Source organism: Amblyomma maculatum, chromosome 3, assembly GCF_055883805.1.
Source record: "Amblyomma maculatum isolate TAMU_Amacu chromosome 3, ASM5588380v1, whole genome shotgun sequence".
Classification (NCBI taxonomy): Eukaryota; Metazoa; Arthropoda; class Arachnida; order Ixodida; family Ixodidae; genus Amblyomma; species Amblyomma maculatum.
Window position 1 is genome coordinate 40,522,167 of NC_139346.1, and position 18,518 is coordinate 40,540,684.

At 48.1% G+C, this 18,518-nt stretch overlaps 1 pseudogene; it reads right to left on the reverse strand.

Moving 5' to 3' along the window:
* Window positions 1–18,518, reverse strand: part of LOC146194629 (uncharacterized) — a 77,149-nt pseudogene that overhangs the window by 41,998 nt on the left and 16,633 nt on the right.

Consider the following 18,518-nt stretch of genomic DNA (forward strand, 5'->3'; position numbering starts at 1 on the left):
CGTTGACGGCTCCTCACGGCTTCGCCCAGCTTATGGGCCGGGACAATTTCATAAGTTGCGCACAGCCATCGCAGCAGCAGCCGCAGCTGGAGGAATATCGCGACAACCATCTAATGTCGCTCTGCACAAGCTCTCCGACTTCTGACGCAGCTCTAACGGTTGTGGTCGCCCCGGGTATTTACTGCGCGGCCTTCGCTGCGCCAGTGACAGTGAGATCGGCAATGACATGTTCGCCGCAACTGCAGCTGCATCATGAAGACGACCACATCCTGTACCGCGGCCGTTCTGCCGATGCGTCCGTATTGCAGCACCAGATGAGCTCGTTCGTGCCCTGGATGGAAGTGCAAAACCAGGAATGGCTGCTTTGCGTTGCGGCATTTAATGCCCTTCGACGGGTATGACTTGTACGCATCCTGCGCCGACTCCTGCTTTGTTACCCAGCAAGGTTGGCATTCTTGGGACCATATCCAGACCCAGGAGCAGCTACAGGAGCAGCGGGAGCACGAATGGGTGCAAAATAGTTACGCGCCTTACGATGATGACACTGTCGACGGCGGTGGTGAGCGCGATTTGGACGCTGCGGACTACGATGGCGGTGCGGTTGGCGGCGTGCCGGATGTCCGACAAACTACATAGGGAGCAGGACGACGTGGTCGCCATGCTGGCCGAAATGGACAAACGACACGAGCAGCACCTGGCCATGGAGTGGGCGACTCCACAGGAAGACGCCGCCTCCCCCCATAACAGGAGCTGCTCCCCGAGCAGCGAAAGGCCGATGGCGTTATGCGGGCAGCGCACGCGGTACGTAAATACCTGGCAAGTCCATGTTATACATGATGTGGTGGGTGTTTTACAGAGACTCATAGAGCTCTACAGAAGTACACTGCACAAGCCCACGAAGGACGCACGGCCTGATATCTGAACCGGCGTAAAATGTCGAGGCACTCATTCCTATGAGACTCTTGGCATGAATGTATTATAGTTTTATTGCGGGAAATGTTATTGCAAAATAAAACAATTTGGCAAAATATATTTCGTTACCTATGATTACTTTTCGTTGTCGGCTATCGCAAACGCGTTGGCAATACCGGTAAAATAACTGCCTTGTTATTCACAGATAGGGTTATCGGTAATTAATATTATAAATGGCACCAAATACTATCAAGTACATTATCACATGAAATTTACTATCAGTAGTGCAGCTGGCGCTATTGTCAGTAATGTATAGGTAGTACCGGTAGTTTATCGATTGTTTTTCAGCACTGTGTGTCTACATTCAAACTGCAGTGCTATAAGAGCCCATTAACGGGTAATTTTGCATCAGTACTTGTAGGAACATAGGATGGCCTCCGAGACAGTCAAGGGTCTCGGAGGCTAATAGGCAGAAACAACGACGGCACTCCGTGTGCTTCTCACGTTCTACAGGAGCACACAGGGGCGGTCTACTCGTGCCGTTTTTGACGTCGGTTTCAGCACACCGGCGCGGGGGGCAATGCGCCTCAGCCCAAGACACCATAAGATTGGGACGCCTGTCTACATAACCAGAGGCTCATTTCCTTCTTGAGTGGGGCCACCCAGCTTTAGAGTAACAAGAGGATAAAAGAAGATGCGAATCGGGGGTTCTCGCCATGAGCATCTCATAGAGCCACTCCATTCTGCCTCTGTCTGCTGCCGCTGTAGGTCGTGTTCCCCTAATATAAAAAATGCTGGCGATTACGTTACTGCCTAATGCGAATCTTGGACGCAGCTCAACGTTTTCAGTTCTTCGACAGACTGAGGGAAAAAATCGTGCAATACATGTATGTCAATTAGTTTTGTTTTTCGCACATATTTCATACCAAAAGTTACTCTACCCAAATGACACATAGTGGGTCATTCCTTTTCTGTAAATGTTTTCTGTAAACCGCCTCTTCATTTCGACGGAGGCGAAACGAAGAGGCGTTCGTGTGCTTTGCGATGTCAGGAAATGCGCGCACCGAGGCACCCTATGTCGGTCGACGGTCGAAATAACTACACAGCCCTCCACTACGGCACCCCTTTCCCTCTCTCTGCTTTTACTCCCTTCCTTTACGGCGCGGCTGCGTTTCGATGGAGGCGAAACGAAGAGGCGTCCGTGTGCTGTGCGATGTCAGCGCTCGTTAAAGGCCCCCATCTGGTGAAAATTATTCCCTAGCCCTCCACTACGGCTCCTCTTTCTCTGATTCAACTTTCACTCCTACCTTCCTCCCTTCCCTTACACCACGGTGGAGGTGTCCACAGAAAACAAGTGAGACATTTACCGCGCCTTTCCCTTCCTGTAAATCAATCGGTTAAGGTTTCTACAGAACAGGTGTGACAGACTGCGCATTTCCTTTTCTGTAAACAAATTATTTTCTGTTTGCCTCTAATTATTTACCTGTGCCGGCAGACACTTTCTGCTACACCCGGACAGCCCTCCGCGGCATCACGCGCATGCGCAATGCGAGGCGCTGGAGATGAAATGTGATGTTAGGAAGATAGTGAGACGGGAAAGCGTGGCGTGATATGGTCAATAGGGTCACGAAGAGTCTGAAACGACTGAACGACTGAGCTGAACTAATTTACCTAATAAATATGTAAACAATTTTGTCACTTGCACACTTTTCCTTACACTGCCACGCCGGGGTGGCGCAGTGGTTACGGCGCTCGACTACTGTTTCCAAGGATTCGAGATCGAATTCCGTCCTCGGCGGCCACTTTTCGATGGAGGCGAAAAGCAAGGCGACTTTTGGTGTGCAATCAGTGCACTTTAAAGAGCCCCAGGTAGTCGAAATTTCCGGAGTCCACCACTACGCCGTCTATCATACTCTGAGTAGCTTTGGAACGTAAAACCCCATAAACCACCACCACCATCATCATCATCATCGCCAGCCTGACTATACCCACTGCAAGGCGAAGGCCTCTCCCATATTTCTCCACTTAACCAGGTTCTGTGCTGGCTGCATCCACTTGACCCCTGTGAACTTAACCTCATCCGCCCACCTAACTTTCTGCCGCCCCCTGCTACGCTTTCCTTCCCTTGGAATCCAGTTTGTAACCCTAAGCGACCATAGGTTATCCTATCTTCGTACTACATGTCCTGCCTATGCCCATTTCTTCTTCTTAATTTCCACTAGAATGTCGGTAACCTGAGTCATTTCTCTGACCCACTCTGCATGCTTCCTATGTCTTAATGTTACCCCTGCCATTTTTCGTTCCATAGCCCTCTGGGTTGTCCTCAACGTAAGTAGAACTCTCTTGGTTAGCCTCCACGTTTCAGCCACATAGGTGAGTACAGGTAAGAAGCAACTGTTATATACTTTCCTCTTTAGCGATACCGGTAAGCTGCTAGTCATAATCTGTGAGTGCTTGCCAAATCGCTCCATCCCAATCATATTCTTCTTGTTATTTCCTTTTCATGGTCCGGATCTGCGGTTACTACCTGTCCTATAGTACACATATTCGCCTACTACTTCCAGTACTTCGCTACCTAATGTAAACTGCTGTTCCTTTCCGAGGCTGTTGAACATTACCTTAGTCTTCTGCATATTGATTTTCAAGCCTACCTTTCTACGTTTCCTGTCTAGGTCATCAATCATTATTTACAGTTCATCCCCCGAGTTGCTTAGCAAGGCAATGTCATCAGCAAATCGCAGATTACTGAGGTATTCTCCATCTACCCTTATCCCTAACTGCTCCCATTCCAAGTCTCTGAATACTTCCTCTAAACAAGCTGTGAATAGTACGGAGGAGATTGTTTCTCCTTGCCTAACGCCTTTCTTTATGGGAATTTTGTTATTTTCTTTATGCAGAACTATGGTTGCTGTGCAGCCACTATATATATCTTCCAGCACTTTCACGTACGGCTCGTCTACCTCCTGATTTCGCAATGCCTGCATCACCGCTGAGGTTTCAACTGAGTCAAATGCTTTTTCGTAATCAGTGAATGCTATGTAGAAGAGCTGGTTATATACCGAGCATTTTTCTATCACCTGATTGATGGTATGGATATGATCTATAGTAGAGTACCGTTTCCGAAAATCTGCTTGATCCCCATAAACCAAACCAAATCAAACTTTTCCTTGCTCTATCCTACTGTAGAAAATTTTCAAACGTTGCTCTTTGGCTTCAGTTTCCTGCGTTTTGCTGCGTCACCGCCGGCGTTGTGTCCTGTGTCATCCTCTCTCCAGTGTATGTCTTCTTCTGCGCTATTACCTTTCGTCAAGTTTCTATGCACCATATCTCGTCCTCAGGTTATGTCCCTTATAACCAGGTTAGCATTGCGCATGCGCGTGCCGTCATGGAGGGCTGACCGAGTGGAACAAAGTGTCTGCTGGCATCGCATTCTCCCGGCATAACAGTGGGATTTGCCTAGAACGCTGTGCCGGCGTATGCTTTCTGCTCCAGCCGGTCAGCCCTGCGCGGCAGCACGCGCATGGGCAATGGAAACCTAGTTACGAGGGACAACAAATCTTGAAGACGGGCTAGATGGTGCATAGCAGCTTGACGAAAGGTAATAATAGTGAAATCTGCCTACAACTAGAAAGCTGTGCCGGCAGACGCTTTCTGCTACACCCGGTCAACCCTCCACTGCGGCACGCGCATGCGCAATGCAAACCTGGTTACGAGGGACAACAAAATTTGAAGACGGACTTGACGGTGCATAGCAACTTGATGAAAGGCAATAATAGTGGAATCTGCCTCGAACGCAGTATCGGCAGGCGCTTTCTATACCCGGTCAACCCTCCGGGCAGCACACAAGGGAGAACAAAACTTGGACGGGCTTGGTGCATAGCAACTTAACGAAAGTAGAGTGAACTAGAAGAAGAGAGTGCCTCATTTGAAAGCCTGAAAGTGAAGCCAAAAAAGGTCATTTCCGCTTGAAGCGCTGCGATCGTTAGCCGTTACTAGGTGTCTTTTTAGAGACTGAAGGGAAAAGCTGGGCAGTACAGTTGTTCAACAAAATAATCACATACAGATCGTGCATCGAGATCACAGTGTCTATAAGCCATCCTACTCCTCCAAATACTGTGAAGGCCCAATAGCATGATGAGGTCATACTGAAAATCATCATTAACAGTTGTCAAGTACCGAATTCCACGTGGCGTCAATGGCAGGTCTTTTTTAAGTATCCTTTGTAACACATCCCAGTAAAACACCGCATCCCAACAATCCAGGAACACGAGCTCAACTGTTTCCGGTTTCCTACATAGTAGACAGTTTGAGCCCCAAGGTACAAAAAGGCCATTTTCTTCCATCCATGTTTTGACTGGGAGGGTTCCTGTATGCAATTTAAAAAAGAATGGCATCGAACCAGTGCTCGAGTTACACTGGTTCGATTCTCAGTAAAATTGTTTCAAATTTTTTTTATTGGCTGGTGTAAAATTGAGTACGATAAGCCGCGATGTGTCGTCAGTACCTTGCTGCGAAAAAAAAGAAATGAATGACTCTCATGCGAGGACATCTTGCGACTGATGCAAGCTTCACGCCCTCAGCGTAGCCTCCGGGACCTGCGGCCCCGCCAAGGCGCCAATTTCGAAGAAGTTTGTGGTCTGCAAGCTGCGTACCGTTATTGCTCTTGCAACTTGTGAAACTTCAAACTACAGCAATAGTGGATCAATAAAGACTTTTTTCTTTATTATGACTTATCTATATGACTGTCACTGCAGAGAATTTGCATCTACATGTCGTATGTCCCGGTTTGAGGAGGCAGTGAAAGCTAGCGAAAGGTACCCCTTTGACCGCTCGCTGCAATTCCGCCGCCTGTTTATGGAAAAAAGGTAAGGTAGTGTTTTCAATGTTTTTGAAGCTAAACTTCAAAAACTTCGTATGAGTTCTGAGAATAGAGCGGTGAAAAAAAACAGACGACAAGCAGACCCAAATTCTCTGCCATGGGCAAGCAAGTCAAATGATAGTTCATTGATCCCCATTTGCTCTATTTTTCCAGCTTCACATGTTGCTTGAGCAATAATAGGAGGCATTTCGAAGATGACTTCTTTGAAATTGGCGTCTTGGCGGATGCACAGATCCCGGAGGCTACGTTGAGGGCATGACGCTTGTTCCAGTCCTCAGGTGGCCCCGCATGATTTTCGGTTACGTGGGTCATTCTTTTATTTTTTTCTCAGCGAATGAATGCGGACACATCACGATTTATCTTCAGCTCTGCGCTAAACGGTTTCACGCAAAATATATAGCAATAAAATGAAACTAATGTAACAAAGCCAGCGTCGAACCTCTGTCTTCTGTGTGCATGGTAGGTGTTCTAACCGTTATACCAATTAAAAAAAAGCAATAAAGTTATACCAATAGCCAGGCAGTGCATCCTTAAAGTTGCATCTAGTGAGGTCTAACGATCACAGCGCTCTAAGCGGAAATGACATTTTATGGCTTCAATTTTGATACTAAGGCGGCATAGGCGTTTGAGGCACTCTCTTCTTCTAGTTCACTCTAACGAAAGGTAATAATAGTGGAATCTGTCTAGAACGCTGTGCCGATAGATAGATAGATAATTGGTTCACAGGAAGGGAAAGACGCAGTATCTGTCACACTTCCTATGTGGACACCTGAACCGCGTCGTAAGGGAAGGGATGAAGGTGGGAGTGAAAGTGGAAGGAGAGAAAGGGAAGGACTACGGAATAATTTTGACCACCTGGGGATCTTTAACGTGCGCTGACATCGCACAGCACGCGGACGCCACTTCGATTCGCCTCCATCGAAACGCAGCCGCCGTGGTCGGGTTCGAACCCGGGAACTCCGGACAGTAGTCGGGCGTCTTACCACTGTACCACCCCGGCGGGGCAACGCGGTACTGGCAGATGCTTTCTGATACACCCGGTCAGCCCTCCGCGGCGGCACGCTCATGGGCAATGCAAACCTTGTCACGAGGGACGAAACGAGGAGGCGTCCGTGTGCTGTGCGATGTGAGCGCTCGTTAAAGATCCCCGCGTGGTCGAAATTACTCCGTAGCCCTCCACTACCGCTCCTCCTTCTCTCTTTCCACTTTCACTCCTACCTTTCTCCTTTTCCTTACGGCGCAGTTGAGGTGTACACAAAAAACAAGGGAGGCAGTTTCCGCGCCTTTCCCTTCCTATAAATGAATTTCAGTTTTTTTTTGTCACGAGGGGCACCAAAACTTGAAGATGCGCTAGGTAGTGCATTGAAACTTTACACAACAACCTAACCAAGTGGAGTTGTTTTTGTTGTTGCGACTGAAGGAAGAAAGAAAAGAATATGCACGGGCCTACTACTGGCTCTCCTCTGCTGCCTCATGCGGACAAAAGAGAAAATAGTGAAGAAAAAAATGAAGAGGGGTGAAAGACGCGGGTGGCAACAGCCGTCGCCCACCACCGAAATAGCGGTTGCAATGACTGCCTATAACAGATAAACAGTACGGCAGGCTTTAAATGTGCTTTTATTTCATTTTTAGAATATCTCCACTATCTGTCGCCAGGTGACGCTGCTCAGAGGACCCTATCCGTTGAGAGAACGGAATCACGCCATTTTAACGCGGTAGTGTTAAGGAGCTCGTGTCGCAGAAAAGCCGGTGTCATCGGCGGCGTTGGCCGTGAGCGATAAATCCCGGCATGCACTTCATACATAAAAATCAACTTCCAAGATGGGCTGGGTGGGAATCCAACCAGGGTCTCCGGAGTGTGAGACGGAGACGCTAGCACTCAGCCACGAGTTCGATGCTTGAAAGCGGTACAAAAGCGCTTCTAGTGAATGCGGTGCTGCCTTAGAAACGTGGCGTAGAACGTTATACTGCGGTGTGTATCGGCAATTATGAGCATGTTACTTACAGAAGTCGCAGCTACACGAGTAGCGAAGTACGTTTCCGGTACATTTCTTCTGCGCTCTGCGCACATGCAGAGCCATCTTGCGGCAAACACAGAAGAACCCCTCCTCGCAATGTGCGGCGCTGCCCCGACACGTGGCGCGCCACTCGCCCCTGACGCTTCGCCGTGCACCCTCACGGGTTGTAGAATCAAGCGTCTTTCCTTTCTTTAGATCACTATCTTCGCTCACCCGCTTCTCCCCTTCGGGCCGCGCGGGTACCGGTGCGAGGATGCGCCAATACCCTTGCGTTTAATAGGTTTTCTCAACGAGGTGCAATACCTCTATCGCGCTCCACTCTTGAAGGCGAAGCTTAAGCGTCCTCCAAATTTTTCTTTTCATTCTTCCTACAGCCACAACAACTACAACAGACACTTTCTGCTCCACTGGTGATGGCTTCTCCTGGCTCTACGGGACTGGGACTGGTAGGTGACAGCCGCTTGCGGTAGATTCCGTTCTCTCAACGGTAAGGTCCTCTGAGCAGCGTCACCTGGCGACAGATAGTGGAAATATTCTAAAAATGAAATAAAAGCACATTTAAAGCCTAATCATTTCATGCCTTTAGTGAGTGTATGTTACCTTTAGGTTACGTTCAGACACATCTCTCAGTAACAATTGCCGTTTAACCCGCTCAGAGCCAACCAGTGACGAGAAAGAAGTTGCGGGACCCTACCGTTGAGAAGACGGAATTACGCGTTAAAATGCACAGGCCTGCTACTGGCTCTGTAGCGGAGCCACCTCCGCTGCCTCGTGCAGATAGAAGAGAATATAGAGAAGGAAGAAAAGCAAGAGGGAAAGGAAGGCGCGCGCCGCAACAACGCCCGTCGTCCACCACCAGCGGTGGCGTGTGCAATGACGGCCTACAACAGATAAAAATTCGGTGCCAGGCCAGCCCCGCCGCAAGCAGCGGTGACCCACCTGCACCAGCCCAATCAGGGCAGAGCCCTCGCATGCATCCGGTATAAAACATTAGAGGGTCTCATATGATATTCGGCTGACGGCACTCGTGGAGGAGGAGGAGGAAGATGAGGAGGAAAGGTAGGAAGGTTAACCAGTTAAAGCAACCGGTTGCTACCCTGCACTGGGGGAAGGGGATGAGTGGATATAAAAGTTGTGAGAGAGGGATAGTTGAAGCTAATACCGTCACATAACAGACATCCAACATCACATCACGTTACAGATATGTCATAGGAAACTTGTACTCTTTAGATTAGGTCTGTGCTTCTCCTAAAGCGGAGCAGTGTCTGGGAGGCCCACCGCAGACGATCGCCGTGGCCAGGGACCTAAAATCTTAGTTTCACTATATGGGCGTCCATCTAGATGCTCCAGCGAACGGCACAGACACTGCCTTTCCTCACTGTATATCGGGCACTCAGAAAGAATGTGGCCTCGTACTCGTCGCATCCACAGTTAGTGCATGTAGGGCTGTTTGCCATGCCTATCATAAAAGAATACATGTTTGTGAGTGCTACACCAACCCACAGGCGGCACAGAAAAAATTCTTCGCGTCGGGGTAGGCCAGGTGGAAGGCGGAGCTTCAGGTCAGGGTCCAGGGATTTTAAGCGGCAGTTCTCAAACTGGCCAGAATTTCACAAGGAGAGTGTGTGTTCCCGCGCAAGTGCGCGAAGCCTGCCCGGAGCGTCTGCCCTCGAAAAGGGAATCAACACACAATCGCCGTCTTGGCGGGCTGTTCGTGCGGGCACTCGTGGAGTTTTCTGCCTCTTCTGCGTCTGTTAAGAGGTGAATGAAGAAATCCTACCGTTCTTCTATCATTTGCCTCTCGTTTGCCTTTTATCGGCGTTCGTTGCAGTGCTACATATGGTTGTAGTTTGTTTAGAGGTAAGGAAAGGCGCAGTATCTGTCGCACTTTCTCCACCAAGTGTGCTTGGTTTTGGTTTGGTTTTGGGGTTTAACGTTCCAAAGCTACTTAGGCTATGAGAGACGAGTAGTGGTTTGGTTTGGTTTGTGGGGTTTAACGTCCCAAAGCAACTCAGGCTATGAGAGACGCCGTAGTGAACGACTCCAGAGATTTCGACCACCTGGGGTTCTTTGACGTGCACTGACATCGCACAGCACACGGGCGCCTTGCCTTTTGCCTCAATCGAAAAGCGGCCGAAGACTCCGGAAATGGCCATGAGCCTTCCCATTCAATAAAGGACATTCAATCAATCAATCGACCACCGGGGGTTCTTTAACGTACGCTGACATCTCAAAGCACACGGGCGCCTAGCCTTTCGCCGCGACCAAAAAGCGGCCGCCGAGGCAGGAATTCAATCGCGTGTTCTTGGGCACAGTAGCTGAGCGCCCTAACCACTGCGCCATCGCGGCGGGGCCTGCCAAGGGTGTGTTTGGACGGTGCACCATCGCTTCTGTCGAGTAGCGTTCCTTGGCGTGCGTTCAACTGTGGGATTGCAGATGGCAGGAACGCTGGACAAGATGAGAGCTCTGGTCCGTCGCTTGGAATTTGGCTGCTGGTGACTTCCTTTCGTTGTCGACCAGTCAGGTGCGCCGCTCGCGTGGACAGGCTTTGGCGACCACAGTATGAGCTCCGCCGGGGTGGTGCAAGGGTAAGACGCCCAACTACTGTGCCTGAGTACCCGGGTTCGAACCTGACCTCGGTGGCTGCGTTTCGATGGAGGCGAAGTGAAGGGGCCTCCGTGTGCTGTGCCAACACCTTCCCGACTTTTACAAGGCCTGCTCACATCCTCCTCTCCCCAGCGTCTACGTCACGCTAGTTGTCCTTTTCTGCCAACACCTTTGGCGTTTGGACGGTACACCATCGCTCCTGCCGCGTGACGTTCTTTGGCGCGCGTTCGTGTGGAATTGCAGATGGCAGGAACGCTAGACAAAATGAGACTTCTGGCTGGTCGCTTCGATTTTGGTGGCTGGTGGTGTCACTTCTCTGTCGGCCAACCAGGTGCACCGCTCGCCCGGATAGCTTTGTTCGACAGTATGAGCCAATAAAGGCTTTCTCTGAACGTTCTCGGAAAAAGGTTCGAGAGAAAATGTTTGAGCAACTGGTTGGTTGGTTGGTTGGTTCATAGGAAGGGAAAGGCGCAGTATCAGTCACACTTGCTCTGTGGACACCTGAACCGCGCCGTAAGGGAAGGGATGAGGGTGGGAGTGAAAGGGGATAGAGAGAAAGAGGAGCCATAATGGAGGGCTACGGAGTAATTTCGACCACCTGGGGATCTTTAACGTGCGCTGACATCGCACAGCACACGGACGCCACTTCGTTTCGCCTCCATCGAAACGCAGCATATCTGCTTTTTAGTCGTCGCTGCGTACTCTCTTGATTAGGTTTGGTGCTGCACAGCTCCGCGTTGACGTTATTTTTGGGTTGCTTTCCCACGCTCACGTGTGCTTTCCATCGTGTGCATGTATTTTTGCATGTACCAGTACGTGCAAAACATTGAAGTGTGACCAGCGTCACCGGTGCTTGAAACGAGGATATGGCGTTGCGCAGAAGACAACACTTGACGTGACGTAACATGGGGTGGTGGTGTGTTCCTGTGTGTCGCGGGAACTATGACACTGGTCTCAAGGTGCGTGAACTCGCGTTTCGAAAGGATGCCAGCAGGAATGAAGCGTTGTCCTCGTGTTTTTGTGTGCTTCTTATATTGTGTGTTGTTACCTGCTCCACTGCCTTCTTCCAAGAAATGAATCGTGGATTAGAGTTATCCCGCGGAAGTATTTCACACCCAGCATGCATTCCATGGTGAGAAACTGAAGTTCATGCCGTACTCCCCATGTCTCACGTGCTCCACCAGAAGGTCATGTAGTGCTTAAATAATGTTTGACATGAAACGACTGGCAGTCTTAGTCAATTTGACCAGGTCAGGGACATTGAACAGAAGTATGCAGTACTGTGCTGGACTGCTTAATAACACGCAAATTATGTAATAGTGTGTCCATATACCGGCAATAAGTGACTACATATTTTTCATACTTTGCGCGAGTTTGTTAACTTCACTTCCAAGAGAAAGACCTAATGAAGCAGCTATCACACATTGATGCAGCAACAGGAAAGACTTTGACAGTGACAGGTTTCATCTGGTGTCCAATGCCGTACCACTTATTTACCCGAACTGCGCAGCTTACTTGAACCAGTCCCAGCCCCGGAGGGTCATGCCGTTGTCCACCACCGAAGCGGTGGCGGTAAAACGACTGCCTACAAGATACAAATCCGGTGGCAGGCTAGCCCCGTAGGCATTTCATTTCTGCGAGATGCCGCCTTGCAAACCTGTAAAAGTGATCACACACCAGAAACTCTAGTGCGGCATGTAGTGCGTGCCACAACAAATGTTACTGTGAACAACTTTTGTAAAATGAGAAACGATCATATTTAAAGTGCAGCGCAAAAAAAAAACAAACCTGGGGACACAAAAATGAAGACGTCAAGCAAGAAATGAAATTGGCCGCTTCCAATCCTTCCTGTCAATAAAAATATTTGTATAAAAGCATTTGCGACTGTATTTCAGGACGCTGTTCACAAGTCTAAAAGCAACCTTAGACATTGGCGGTGCATGCATCGGTGGTGCAAAAAAAAATAAACTCGAGTGTTAGTCAAGCTCCTTTATTAATTACCGAACGCAAAAAACGCAACAAACGCGCACCTTGACAAGCAGCCGCGGGAGATTCAACGCGAACGCCAGGCGGCCGAAAGCAGCGTCCGGGGTGGCGAGGGCAACTGGCGTGACGTCACGGCCTCCATGGAAGGGCCTTAGTCAAGAGGGTGTTGTGCTGTGCCATGTCAGCGCACGTTAAAATTCCCAGGTGGTCGAAATTACTCCGTAGCCCTCCCCTACGGCTGCTCTTTTTCTCTTTTTTCACTCCCACCTTTCTTCCTTCCTTCCCTTACGGTGCGGTTGGTGTGTCCACAGAAAACAAGAGAGACAGTTACCGCGCCTTTCCCTTCCTATAAATCAATCAGGCTGCGGAGGTGGCTCAGCTACAGAGCCAGTAGCAGGCCCGTGCATTTTCTTTTTATTCTTCCTACAGCCACAACAGAGGCAGCGGAGGAGGAGGAGAGGAGGTGGTGAAGGGTGGTTGTTGCTGGCCCTACGGGGCTTGGACGGTAGGCGAACACCGCTTGCGGCGGGGGCTAGCCAGCCACCAAATTTGTATCTGTTGTAGGCCGTCATTGCGACCGCCACCGCTTATGTGGAGAACGACGGTTGTTGCGGCGCGCGTCTTTCTCTTCTTTTACTTTTACTTTCTCTATTCTGTCTGTTGTTGTTGTTGTGGCTGTAGGAAGAAGGAAAAGAAAATGCACGTGCCTGCTACTGACTCTGTAGCTGAGCCGCCTCCGCTGCCTTGTGCAGACAGCAGAGAAAATAGAGAAGAAAGAAAAGGAAGAGGGAAAGAAAGACGCGCGCCTCAACAACAGCCGTCGTTCACCACCGAAGCGGTGGCGGATGTAATGACGGCCTACAACAGATAGAAATTCGGTGGCAGGCCAGCCTCCGCCGCAAGCCGCGGTTACCTACCTGCCCCAGCCCCATCAGGGGAGTCTCTTCTGTCTGCACTACGCAGCGCGGAGGTGGCTCAGCTACTGAGCCTGTAGCAGGCGCATGCATTTTCCTTTCCTTCTTCCTACAGCCACAACAGCGGCGGAGGTGGCTCATCTACAGGTGGAGGCAACGGAGGTGGCTCATCTACAGAGCCACTAGCAGGCCCGTGCATTTACGTTGCGTTGTCCCTACATATAGAGACATGTATTATGGTGAGGCTATCCCCCCCCCCCCCCCCCAAATAATGTGCCTCTGCCCGTGCCACTAGGTATGACGGGCTTAAACCAATAGTAAGAAAAATGAATAGGCATTGCTCCAATAAAGAAAATTTGTTTCTAAAAAAAAATTTTAATCTACTGTCCAGCCCAGCCGCCGCCACGGGAACGGGCCAGTCATAGCGGTTTTATTTCACTAGATGGTTCCACTGCGATTGTGGCGCGTTTTACATGCTTCTTGCTGATAACATTTGTTTATTTATATGGTTTTCCGGGTCGGAGCAGGGTCGTCGAAGAGGCCAAGTTTTTGCTGTAAGGAGGGGGCTGGTGATACTAGGCTTGTATTGTCAGGATGTTGTTCCTTGCGGAGATGGTTGGTGGATGGCTTGGGTACCTGTGAATTCTTGGTACAGATTAGATTAGAGGCCCCCAACCCCTTAATTTTGTTCCCAGGTGATTTTCCCCTCCTCTCGTCCACACACCCTTCCCCCCAGTTCCCCACCCTCCCTTTTTCTTTCTGATTTGTTGGTGGTTCTGAGCCTCGTGGTCCCGGGGAAGACTGGGTTTTGTTGGAGGAATTAGGGCAAGGCGAGGTGAAGGCCCGCTGCTTGGGCATACCGTTGAATATGATGGAGATGTGTGAGGGTGAGAAAGAGAGAGTTAGAGAACAATAGGACGAAAGGAGAGAACGCGGAAGGAGAAAAAAATAGAACAGTAAAAACTAGTAATTATATGAATAAATAAATAAATAATTTTTTTTTGAAAGGGGAGGTTGTGTTGAATTGGTACTTTTATGTGGCTAGAGAGTTGTTGGTTATAGTTTACCTAGGTAATTAGTTTCCTTCCTTCCTCCCACTCCCACGTTCTCCCCTCTCCCTCTTTTTCTTTTTCCCTTTTCCTCCTTTTCTTTCTTTTTTTAAATTATAGGGACGTTATCCGTGTCCCCATGCAAGGAGTCGAGTCCGAGAGTGCGGAAGCTGACCTCCGCCCCAATGACCCCCGTTGGTGTTGCTGCCAATTCATGCTTCCTCCTCCCACTCTTGTGTTTCAATTTTGTTGGTGGTTGGTTGGAGGGACCCCCAGCCTTGACGATCTAGTAGAATGTAAGTTCTGGTAGGTTGCGGGCGTGGTTACGCGCCTCCGCCCGGGAGCCGCTTCGGTGAGCGACTGACCACCCTCGTCTTTCCGGATGTTGCTTGTGCGAGCTCACCCGTCTGCTATCCTGTAGGTGAGCCAGTGTACAGAGTACAGTGAAATGGCCATTGCCATTGCCGAGCCTGATGTTGTATTAAAGGCCGGCAGATAGCAGCACTGCTCAGCAGGATGACCTAACTGGGTTAGCCCCTGCACTCGCGCTGGTTGTATGCGCTGAGTGCGCCGCACAGATGTCGGTGTGCTACTACTGACTCTGTGCCACTTGCGGGGCCCATCAAGGGTAACCCGCTCTGGTGGTTCGAGGTTGGGTGTTGCGGAGGCATTGTGCCTGATCATACTGGTCCGGGGGCCTCACTGAGTGCATGGCTGTTGGCCTTTGGCCTTGCCATGCCTTGTGGGTTTGTTGGGCCTAGGGGTAGTCCTCTCTCACAGCTAGGAGAGATCATAGTAGTTTTTCCCCTTTTATTTTTCTTCCCTTTCCCTTTCTTTCTTTTTCTTTTGGGGGAGGAGGATATGGGTGGCTTTTTTGTCATTGTGTGCCTTTGGATGGCTAATTAGATGGCGAAGGCTCGGGTAAGAGGGGAAAAACGGGGAGAGAAAGAAGAAAAAAAAAAACAATTAGAGAAAAAAGATTCCCTTTTTCTGTTTTCCTCCCTTCCTTTATTAAGAGTAATAGAAAAAAGGAGAATAGAAAACGAGAGACAATAGAAAACGAGAGCAAATAGAAAGAAAGAAAAAAAAAGAAAAAGAAAAAAAAACAATAATAAAGGGGTGACGAGAAAAAAATAAAAGGGGGGGGGGGAGAGGATGGACATGAGGTGATTGATAGGGAAATATGGCATTAGTGGCCCCCTGAGCCCCACATCCACGCTCGTTCCTCAGGAGTCGGATGCTGGCTTAGATTGGGGATTAGCTTTGTTTAGACAGTGCAGTTCATTTATTGGGCTCCTCCTCCTGTAAGTGGATTTACGTGTGTGGGATTTCTTGATTACTTTTTCATTTCCAGTTGTATGTGCTCGTGTTTATGCCTGTTGTATGCCAGTGAGTTGTCCATTTTTTGTGCATCTGTGCACGGAGTGTTGTTTTGACATATTGTTTTGTGATTGGGGTGTGGAGTTGTGTGCCATGTTTGGTTGGCTCCTTTGCTGCTTCGTCTGCTATTTCGTTGCCAATTATTTCGGTGTGGGCTTTGACATAGTGTAGTGTGATATTGTGGTTTTGAATGCTTGTTGGAGGGTTGATTTGATATTGTGGTTGAGTGGGTTGGGGTTTGTTGGATTTTTTAGGCCTTTCAGTGTTTATAAGCTGTCTGTGAGGATAGCTATTGTTGTGTGATGGGTGTTGTTTGCACAGCATATTGCCTGTATGATGGCATTGGCTTAGCCTTAAAAGTTAGATGCGTAATTCGGTAGCTTCAATTGTTTTGCTTCCATTAGTTGGTGTTTAGAATTTAAAATTGCTATTGCTGAGCCGGTTCCGATTTCAGAGCGTGAGCCGTCAGTGTATATGTATAGGGCGCGGAAGTTGGGATTTGTGTGCTGTAGTTGTGCTTAATATTGCAGGATGTGTGAGCCGAATGTCTGTCTTGTGTGCTATGTTGTCCGAGGAGATCAGGAGCTCTTCGTTTTGGTATAGCTTGTTGTTGTGTAGAATGTTGTAGAGTGTGTTCTCCCGTTCAATGGTGAGGTGTATGGGGGTATGCTTGAGAGGATTGGGAGGACCGAATTTGGTACTGTTCGTAATGCTTTTGTTACTTTGGTGAGTGGAATTCTTTGAATTGTTTGTAGTTTTCTTAGAATTATTGAGCTAGGTGTGTACCAAATTGGGGCGGAATAAATTATGTCTTTCTGTTGCGCGGATGTAGATATCTCTGAGTTGCGATGGTGTCATGCCCCATGTGGGTCCTGTGAATCTAGCAATGTTTGTAGTGATTGTGGAGACTTTTTGTTGTATGTCGTTTAGGTGTGGTAGAAATGAGAGTATGGAGTCGAATGTTATGCCTAGTATTTTAAGAGTTGTTTTGTGTGTTAGTGTTCGCCCGTCAAATTTAATTTTTGGTGGCCTGGTTTGGTATTTATTGCCAATTATTAGAAATTTCTTTTCTGAGGGCTGAATTGGATTTGTTTTGCATCTGCCCAGCGTTCAACAATGTCTAGAACGTGTGCGGCTCGTTGTTCGAGTACTGTTCTTGTGTGTCCGTGTATTGCAATTGTAATGCCATCTGCAAATGCTTGTATTTGTGTGTGTTGTGGTGTGGTGGTATTGAGTAGGTCGGTAATTGTTATGTTCCATAGTAGTGGGCTAAGGAGGGATCCTTGTGGGGAACCTTGTAGGATTTTGCGTATGATGCTTGTGCTTCCTGTGGAAAATGAAATTGATCTATCTGTGAGGGTCTCAGATACATTTTTGTTGAGATTAGGTGGGCAGTTATTTTGTAGAAGGAATTTAGTTATGTGGGATTTTTGAATGAGATTGAAGGCGTTTTTGATGTCCAAGGAGATAATGATAGTTATGTAGATTTTGGATTTGTTTTCTTTGATGTTGTTAAAGAAAGATTGGAGTGCGAGTGTTGCAGAAACATTGTATGTAAAACCAAATTTGTTGGACGGGAAGAGGTTTTTTTTGTAAAGAAAGTGGTAAATGCAGTTTTTAGGAAGGGTGCCTAGAATTTTCCCAATATGGAGTTAGGTGCTATTGGTCTAAATTGATTTGGTATTGGGTTTTTATGTGAGAATTCTTTTTTGGGGAACAGTATGACCTTAGATTCTTTCCAATGAGTTAGGAAGTGTCCTAATGAGAGGCATGCATTGAAGACGTTAATGAAGGGTTGTTTGTGGTGGTCATATAGCGACTGGATAAATGGTGTTGTTTAATTATCTGCACCTGGTTCTATATGTTTAAGTGCGCTAATGGTTGTGTCTACTTCTATTTCTGTGAATGGTATGTCATTTTGGAAGGTAGGGTGCATGTTTCTTGTGTGTTGTGGAGGTTCCGGTGATTGTTTTGCTGTACCTGGTATTGTTGTCTGTGGTGTTGAGAAGAGTGATTTGAAGATAAGAATTACTGATTCTTCTAGTGTTTTTGTTTCCGTGCCATCGGGTTTCCTGATTGATGGGATGTTGACTTGTTTTCTTAATTTTGTTGGCGGCTATTTTGTAGGGAAGTGTAAATTGGTTTATACACTTTGCTGCAGTATTCTTTCCAGAATTTGTTTCTGGTGTTGGAGATGTTTTCCTGATATGTTTTGAGCGATGTTGCGTATTTTGTTTTGAATTCCTCTCTAAGTGTATCTGGGGCGTTTTGGTATCGTCTTCGCATAGCCCTTACTTTTTTCGTTTCGATTTCAAGTTCTTTTGTCCACCAGGGGTTTTGGGTGTGTTCGTTGTTCACTGTTTTTCGAATTGTTTGGTTAGTTTTTGTATTTTTTTGTATAGGTGATTGATTATGTGTTCGAGTGTGTAATCGTTGTGATTGGGGTGTTGGCGGTCTCCCTCAGCCATGTGTCGTCTTTAAGGGTTTGGAGTATTTTGTGTGTGCCATTTTGCGTGAGTCTTTTTTGAGGTGATTCTTTGCCCTTAAATAGTTTGAATAGTATGTATTTATGGTCACTGGAGTTTTCATAATTGAGGACCTCCCAATCATTTATGTGGGTTTGTTGTGTGCTCGGTGTTGTTGCAGTTTTGTCGATCCAGCTGCGTCCATTGAATGTTTCGAATGTGGGGGGGGGGGGGGGGGCTATTGGGTTGTTTAAGGATTGTGAAGTTTATTGTGTTAAAAAATTCAATTAGAGTATCCCCTCTTTCAT